A 9,478-nucleotide genomic window follows, 5' to 3' on the forward strand; every position below is an offset into this window, starting at 1 on the left:
TACCTCTCTCTCAGGTCACAGATCAGAAAGAGTGCAAATACGTTCATCTCTTACTGTTGGAGACTGATTAGATCCTAATTATCTCTCAAAATTACAACTCCTTTCCCTTCTCCCCCTGTTCTTTCTGAGTAAACTTTACCCATAGTTGCAAAGTCTTTATAGAGATCAGGCACTAACTCCATACCCAGTGCCGGCCTAGGCAGTGCATTGTCCTGCAGCTCCTGAACCTTTCTTGGGGTTTCCTTTACTAATTCCATAATGCCACTGGCTTAATCTCTTTTACCACATTTTTTCCCACAGTGCCTTTCTTTAACGACCAGTACTGTGCACTTTCTGGCAGTGACAACACCTTTTCCCAGTGCCTTTCTTAAACCATTGGCACTATAATTTTCTGTGTCCCACTCCATTTCAGTGAAAACACCTGAGGTCTTTCACCTCTTGGGCTTCTTTTTTAACCGGTGGTAAACAATTATCAATGTGCTCTACTCTTTGTTTGGAAGTATAGGATCTCCCCCTCTCCCAATTTCTATCCCTCACAGGACAAATTTCTGGCCGGAAGCTTGTCTTATGCACCAATATGTAGTCATCTGCTAAATCTGCTGCTCTTCTCACTTCTTGAACTTTCTTTTCCTCCACATGAATTCTTACCATCTCTGGAAGTGAGTTTTAAAACTCCTCCAGCAGAATAATCTTTCTTAGAGCCTCATAAGTTTTATCTCTTTTTAAGGCCTGCACCTATCTGTCAAAATTATTATGTTTAATTCTTTCAAACTCAACATAAGTCTGACCTGATTCCTTCTTTATGTTTCTGAACTGCTGTCTATCTGCTTCTGGTAGCAATTCATAAACACTTACGATAGCCTGTTTGACATTTGCATACTCTCTTGACTCCTCATGTCACAGCGCAGGAAATACCTCACTAGCTCTGCCTACCAGCTTAGTCTGAATAGCATTACCCACAAGTTCTCTATCCACTCCACCTGCCTAGCCAATTCTTAAAATGAAATAAAGAAGGCTTCGAATTCGTTCTCATCAAAATGTGGCAATGTTTTAACAAATTTGTAAATATCACTACAGTTTGTCTTCATCTCCATCCTGTTAACTTGACTTTCCTGACTAATTCGAGAGTGTGGTGCTGGAAAAGTACAGCAGGTCAGGCAGCAGCCTAGGAGCAGGAAAGTCGATGTTTCGGGCAAGAGTTTGGGGGGAGGTGGTGGGTTACATTTCTTTTTACCAGGATTGCCTAGGGTCAAAATTTGGATGGGATGGGTTGAACACCCACTTTTAATCTTCTTGTTGTAAGACGCGTGTAACTTTTTCGTAACTTTGTTTTGTCTGGACTTGGGGCGCGGCTTCAGGCAAAAGGAGCTGTGGAGAGGCCCTTAGAGCCAATCCTTATCCTGAAGTTACGGATCTGACTTGCTGACTTCCCTTACCTACATTGTTCTAACATGCCAGAGGCTGTTCACCTTGGAGACCTGCTGCAGATATGGTTACGGCCCGGCCTGAGATTTATACCATCTCCCCCGGATTTTCAAGGGCCAGCAAGAGCTCACCGGATGCCGCCGGAACCGCGATGCTTTCCAAAGCACGGGCCCCTCTCTCGGGTAGAACCCATTCCAGGGTGCCCTGCCCTTCACAAAGAAAAGAGATCTCTCCCCAGGGCTCCCGCCGGCTTCTCCGGGATCATTTGCGTTACCGCACTGGACTCAGTGAGGCGCCCATCTCCGCCACTCCGGATTCGGGGATCTGAATCCGACTCCCTTTTGATCGGCTGAGGGCAACGGAGGGCATCACCCGTCCCTTCGGAACGGCAGTTGCCTATCTCTTAGGACCGACTGCCCCGTGTTCAACTGCTGTTCACATGGCACCCTTCTCCACTTTGACCTCCAAAGTTCTCATTTGAATATTTGCTACAACCACCAAGATCTGCACCTGCGGCAGCTCCACCTGGGCCCACGCCCTAGGCTTCAGTGCTCACCGCAGTGGTCCTCCTACTCGTCGCAGCTTAGCCCCCGCGGGCTCTGCATTGCCAGTGAGTAGTATGAGTGTTCCCTGTGGGCAAGGAGGAAATTCTCCTTTTAGTTGTGTTTTATGTTGGTTCACTGTAGAAGTAGTTGTTAGAAGTTTTGATTTGGTAGTTTATGCAAACTGTTTACTGCTTTCACTCAGCGTGCTATAAATGGGTTTCTTCCTCCCGGCGGGTCACAGGCTGCTTCGGATGGCTATGGCAAACCACTCGTTTAAATGGTGCGCCTGGAATGTTAAGGGGAGTCATTCACTGATTAAGGGAAAAAGATACTTTCATGCCTTAGAAAGGAAAGGGTTGATGTAGCCTTGCTGCAAGAAACAGATCTAACCGATAAGGAGCACTTAAAGTTACAGCAGGGAGGTTTCGACCGGGTGTTTTCTTCATCCTTTAGTTTGAAAAGTAGAGGAGTAGCTATACTCATTCAGAAAAACCTTCCATTTCAATTGTTAGGGCAAATTAAGGACGAATGTAGGCGGGCTCTGATCCTTAAAACTTTAATATATGGTGAGAAATATAGGATTTTGAATATATATTGCCCACTGGCACACACCCTCAAACGTTCAATTGCGTTATCCAGGTTTGATGGTCCTTGGGGCATGTCATACAATTATAGGGGGAGACTTTAACCGACTTATGGATCCCGAGGTGGACAGGATGCCGAGGGGTTTTGCAGGTATTTCCCGATAATCCAGGTAGCTGGTGGACCTGAACAGGGAGCTGGGGTTGGTGGATGTGTGGAGATGCCAGGTGGCCAGGTGAGTGGCAGTGTTATAGTGATCCTAAAGCAGTGGTTCTCACTAATGGTATAAGGTCTGACAAGTTTAGCATTGGCAGAGGCAGCCAACAAGGGTGTCCCCTTTCACTGTTACTATTCACATTAGTGATTGAGCCGTTGGCAGAGGCCATCCGGAGGGACCCAATATAACTGTCCCAGAGGTAGGGTCAGGAAGGCGTAAGATCATCCTTTACGCAGATGATGTTCTTCTCTTTCTAACTAACCTGACAATATCTGTGCCCTCATTAATACAAGTGATTCATTTATTTGGCTCTTTCTCAGGATAGAAAATCAATTTTATGAAACTGGAGGCCATGTTTGTCGCGGGTCTTATTAGAGTACCCGATCTTGGGGGTGGAGCCCGATTCCCTTTCAGGTGGTCACAGGGAGGTTTCCCGTACTTAGGCATTTTTATCATGCCAGCCTTTGATCAATTATATAAAGCTAACTTTTTGCAGTTGCCAGAGAAGATAAGACAGGACCTTCGGCACTGACAGGATCTTCCGATGTCCTGGTTGGGTAGAATAGCTCTGGTTAAAATGAATGTTCTTCCTTGTTTATTATATCCCATGCGAATGCTTCCTTTGGTGATGCCTAATCAGACGCTATGGAGGCTTAACAGTTGACTCAGCTCTTTTATCTGGCGTCACAAGTGGCCTCTTATTAAATTTGCCAAATTGCAGCTTCTGCAGGGGATGGTGGGGTGGGATGTGGATTTTCCAGATGTTAAGAAATACTAACTAAGTTCCCTACTATTCTGTGTGGCTGCTTGCACTTGCCTTGACCCGCGGTCAGTTTGGCTAGACATCGAAGCCTCCCAAGCAAAATGTCCCCACATTAATCTGTTGTTCATGGACAAAATGAGGACTGTTATGGACCATTGCAGAAATCCAATTTATCCTTAACACAGTTAAAGCATGGAGAATGATGTGACAAAATTTACAAAAAAAAAACCTCTCCTTTAATCCCATAGTAGGATTGGGAGAATTCCGGCTGGGATCGATGGATTCCGGATTTAGGCTCTGGGAGTCCAGAGGTGTTTCCTTTTTGGGAGACTTATTTGACAAGGAGGTTATGATGTCTTTCGAGCAGCTGAGCCAGAAATATGAGCTATCTAGGCGGGACCTCTTTCATTACATTCAGATTAGGGACTTTATGCAGAAAAAGACTACATTAATGGTTAGTCCCATCTAAGTTGGATATGGGGAGGAGTGCGCTTCGGTCCACGGACACTCTTTCAGTTAGCACCCTCTATCATTTATTAGGCGGTAGTGTCTCAAAGGACATCGAACGGCTGTGTGGAATTTGGGTTCAGGAATTAGGGGTGAACATCTCACTAGAGGATTGGGAGGATACTTGGGAGAACATAAGGAAGATTTCAACTTGCAATAGGATGTAGGCTATGCAATTGAAAGTACTCCACAGGGTTTATTTGGCACCGGAGCAGCTTGCGAAATTTAAGATAGAAGCGTCCCCAGTGTGCTCCAAATGTAAAATAGATGTTGGTGCTCTTACTTATTGCTTATGGTTTTGCCACAAGCTTTGTGGGTATTGGGGTGCTATAGTGAGTGTTTTGGATGAGGTCTTGGGAATCGAGGTCAAGGTAGATCCAGTGTCCGTCCACTTGGATGCGCCGAATCTCCCCTCTTCGGACGCGCATGGGAAAATATTATTCAGTATTCTTTCATTTTGTGCAAGGAAGAACATTCTGATGAACTGGGTGTCAGAATATCCCCCAGGACTCTTGGGGTGGCCTAAGTTAGTTATGGAGCACATCCCCCTGGACTTCCTTACAAGTATGGTGCACTAGAAAACTGAATTTTTTTATAGGATATGACAGCTGTTTTTGAACCATATAGAAGCGGACTTATCAGCTATATTGGTTAGGGCCTTCTGTGTGGCCATGAGGGCTGTGTCTGGTGGCCCAGGGCCCCTGGGAGAAAGAATTCTGAACAAATACGGGTATGCCAACTGATGCTCCCAGTGGTGGGGAGCTTTGGTGGGATTGTGCTGAGTGTTGTAATTTAATGTAATTTAATTTAATTTGCCTTAGTTCAGCTCAGTTTAATTTATTTTTTTTTGTTTTGCTTTAGTTATTTATTGAAGTGTAGTTTGTATAGATTTTGTTTTTCTCCTAAATTGTTTATGGAGTAAAGTAGTAATTCGTTTACTGTTATTGTTGGTATATTGCAAGATTGTTCTATTATTTTGTAGTAATTTTATATTTCTGTAAAAAAAATCAAAATCTTCTTCTCAATATTTTAGTTATTTATTAAATATTTATTAAATAAAATCTGCTGGGATCTATCGTATCCAAAATCTGTTCGAATCTGTCCAAATTTCAGACTGGATTTGTCTAAACCCGTCCAAATCACGGACCCAAGCCCCTCAAACTGTTTTGATACGGCGGTGAACCCTCCTGCGAATTAAACTAAACACCCAGAAAAGTTCACCTCACCTCGTAATCTGTTAAAGTATGAGTGACAGAGAATTCCCAAATTCCACTGTTTAAAGAAAAATAATATCAATTTATTCCTTAACTCTAAAAGTGAACATTAAACCACAACTATTCACAGCGCTAAGCCCCTGCTTTCTCTTAACTGTTTGTATTCTGCCTACAACTCTATAGCGATGTACTGTTCCAATAAACACCAGGATTAAAATGACATCAACTTACTTGCAAAACCATATTGCGGCTGTTGTCGTTAGTGTCTGCCTTCTTTCGGCTCAAGATCTCCCTGGGTTGTTGTCTTTCTTTTACTGCAAATATTTTTCATATGAGAAAGATACCTTTGATAGAGAATGTTTTTGAACAGCAGTCTTTCTTAATGGCAGTTACTCTGTCAAGGGCAGTTACTCTCTGTCAATGACAGTTACTCTCTGTCTGACTTTTAAAATGCCTGCTTTTTTTATTGCCCAAGCATCAGATTGTCTCATTGGTTCAAGGTTGGCAAAAACAATAAAGTAAAACTCGATTGGGTTTTGGTATCCTGAGGCATAATTTAAACTGATTGGGTAAATTTGAATTGTTGTCAAAACAGCAGCCAACTCAGGTATCTATTTCACAGCTAAATGTTACATATTTTCAATTTTCCAGTACAGAGAAGCAAGGAGAGAGCTTGGCAATGAACAGACCTGCATGATACTTTGGAACAAAGAGTTTAGATGGTGGTATTTCTCCACTGTGCCTTGGCGGCAGCTGCCCCAAGCTTTAGTGCATTCCTCAGCACATAGTGCTGGACCTTGGAATGCGCTAGAGTGTAATACTTGGTCGAAGTTACCACTTTGCACTGGAAGACCAGCATGTTTGGGCGAGCATCGTTCAATGAGTTCATTGATTGGGTGAATGGGAGCACTACTCCCTCCTCATTGCAGGAATAAACCTGGTCATCGGGCGTGAGGTATTCCTAGAGTTGACCATGAGCCCATTGCTGTTCCACCGAAACAGCCATTCTTCACATGTGCTGTTTCTGCAGTTAAATCAGATTTCAGCTCAAAGTTCTGGATTGGCATCCTATTTATTGAGGGTTATTGGTTCGTTGTCAGAAGCAGTAGTGTTGCTTTGTCATTTTCTTCATTACTGTCTTGAGGCTGATTGAAGCAAACTTATTGGTTTGGTTTGGGTTAACAGCACAATCCAAGCGATAAATCTGAGACCTTCCTGGTTGACATAAAATCAGACAAGGTAGCTGCTGAAATTGAACAATAGGTTCTTGTGAGATTCTTTGAGGTTTCTGAGCAGATTGATGTTGGGAGTGAGGAGGTATTGAAGGGTTAGTGAGTTTAAAAGTGGACAAATCCCAAGATCTGGATGAGTTGAATCCCAGGCTGCTCTGGGGGATGAGAGAGGAAATCGCGGGCGTCCTGACCCCAATTTTAATTCCTCACTGCCCTCAAGGGAGGTGCCAGAAGGCTAGAAGACAGCCAATGTGCTTCCACTGTGCAAAAAGGGTAAACCAAGGAATTGCAGAACAGTGAGTGAGTGGTAAGGATATTATTAGAGAAAATTCTAAAGGCTGAATTAATTTCCATTTAGCAAATAAGGTTTGATCAACAATAGTCAGCATGGCGTTGTGAGAGAGAAGTTATGCCTAACAAATCTGATTGAATTTTTCAAAGAAGTGATCAAGTATTCAGATGAGAGTTGTGTAGTTGACGTTGTATTTCAGCAAATACTTTGACAAGGTTCCCCTATGTAATAAAGATACAGATAAAGGTTAACTTGGCAAGGTGGATCCAAAATTAAGGAAACAGAGGGTGATGGTAGAAAGCTGTTTGGGTGAGTGGAGGCCAATGTTGAGTGGCACACCACAGGCATTGGTGCTGACCCGCTTATTGTTTATGGTATATATAAACAATGTAGATGTGAATCTGGGGAGGGTTAATAAGTAAGTTTGCAAGTAATGTGAAGATTAGCCGGGAGTTGACAGTGAGGAATAAGGTCTTAGGTTACATGAGGATATAAATGGGTTGGTCAGGTGGACAAATCTCTTGGAAATGGAACATATCTCATTTAACCATAATAAGTGTGAGGTGATGCACTTTGGAAGAGGTGACAAGACAAAGGAGTACAGTTGAATGACAGAACACAAGAAAGCTCAGAAGGACAGAGGGATCTTGGAGTGCTTGCCCACAGATTCCTGAGGTGGTAGAGCAGGTTATCAGGGAGTTAAGAAAGCATATGGGACACAGTCAGGAAAGACATAGATTGTAAGAACAGGGAGGTTGTCTCAGAACTATGTAGGACTTTGTTTAAGCCACATCCAGAATACTGTGTGCAGTTCAGGTCTCTGCATTCTAGGAAGGATGTGGTCTTGCTGGAGGGGATGCAGAGAAGATTAACCAGAATGTTGTCGAGGATGGAACATTTTAGCTTTCAAGAAAAGTTGGGTAAGCTTGTTCCTTTTTCTTTGGAGTAGAGAAAGTTGAGAGAAGACTGGTGGAGGTAAATAGGATTGAGGGCATGGACAGGGTGAAGAGAAAGCAGCTGTTTCCCTGAATTGAATGGTCAATAATAAGGGATCTGATGTGGTCCCAAGAATAGAGGCATGAATGGATCCTGGTGGGGAGAGAGGGGTTTTAAATGAACTGGATCTGGGGTAACATTCATTACAGAGACTGAAAGTTATGACATAAGACTTTCCAAGATCTGGAGGAAATTACCCTTATCTCTGACAAATGATGGAAAAATAAGATCACAGAAGTCATCGGTTGTGTGGGGTTAAAACTGGAAAGTGAGCAGTTGTCAGAGAATCAAGTAAGATTGAGAAAAGTAGTGCTATGTGTCATGAGCATTGAGGCAAAAGCTGCTGCCCCATTCTTTTGGATAATATCACTCAAAGCAGTTTGCAAGACCGGAAAAGGAAGAGATGAAGGGGATTTCTAAGGTAATGGGTTGACGATAGTTATAAAAATCAATTCTGGCAATTCTGTGACTGCAGTCAAGAATGTAAAAGTGAAACCAAATGAGAACAATCCTATGTAGTTTCACCAGAGAGTAGAGAGTTAAAGGGTAAATGTGTGGTTAGCATTTTAAAAGCTTTATAGGGGTTCAGGATGGTGTATAATTGATAATGCAATGAATGTTACAGTCACAGAAAAATCGCTTGACTTTGATGGGATGGGTCATTTCATGGCTGTGGGAGAGGCAGCATTCATGCAGGTAGTTTGTGGGAGGGATAGTTACAAGTTTGGAGCATGGAATTGAACAATGATTCTGTCACTAAGAAGATTTTGACAAGGAATAACATTCAAATGTGTTTAAAAACAAACTTTCTTCCTACAAGCCTGAGTGGAAATGTGGTTAAGAATGCAATCAGTCAGCTGTGGATCAACCTCATAGGCCCACAACCCCGCACCACCCGTTTCTACCTCCTGCCCAAAATCCACAAACCTGACTGCCCCGACCGACCCATTGTCTCAGCCTGCTCCTGCCCCATCGAACTCATCTCTGCATACCTCGACACGGTCCTGTCCCCCTTAGTCCAAGAACTCCCCACCTACGTTGGGGACACCACCCACGCCCTCCACCTCCTCCATGATTTTCGCTTCCCCGGTCACCAACACCTTATTTTCACCATGGACATCCAGTCCCTGTACACCTCCATCCCCATCACGAAGGACTCAAAGTCCTCCACTTCTTCCTTTCCCGCCGTACCAACCAGTTCCCTTCCAATGACACCCTCCTTCAACTGACTGAACTGGTCCTCACTCTGAACAACTTCTCTTTCCAATCCTCCCACTTCCACCAAACCAAAGGAGTAGCCATGGGCACCCGCATGTGCCCCAGCTATGCCTGCCTCTTCGTAGGATATGTGGAACAGTCCATCTTTCGCAGCTACACTGGCACCACCTCCCTCCTTTTCCTCCGCTACATCAATGGCTGTATCGGCGCTGCCTCGTGCTACCACGAGGAGGTTGAACAGTTCATCCACTTTACCAACACCTTCCACCCCGACCTCAAATTTACCTGGACTGGCTCAGACTCCTCCCTCTCCTTCCTAGACCTCTCCATTTCTATCTCGGGCGACCAAATCAACATGGATATTTACTATAAACCGACCGACAGCTACCTAGACTACACCTCCTACCACCCTGCCACCTGTTAAAACGCCATCCCATATTCCCAATTCCTTCGTCTCCGCCGCATCTGCTCCCAGGAGGACCAGTTC

At 44.0% G+C, this 9,478-nt stretch overlaps 1 protein-coding gene across 5 annotated transcripts in view; it reads left to right on the forward strand.

Moving 5' to 3' along the window:
• Positions 1-9,478, forward strand: part of dmd (dystrophin) — a 2,012,228-nt gene that overhangs the window by 1,777,762 nt on the left and 224,988 nt on the right. The window lies entirely within an intron of this gene.

This window comes from Chiloscyllium plagiosum, chromosome 12, assembly GCF_004010195.1.
Source record: "Chiloscyllium plagiosum isolate BGI_BamShark_2017 chromosome 12, ASM401019v2, whole genome shotgun sequence".
NCBI classification, from domain to species: domain Eukaryota; kingdom Metazoa; phylum Chordata; class Chondrichthyes; order Orectolobiformes; family Hemiscylliidae; genus Chiloscyllium; species Chiloscyllium plagiosum.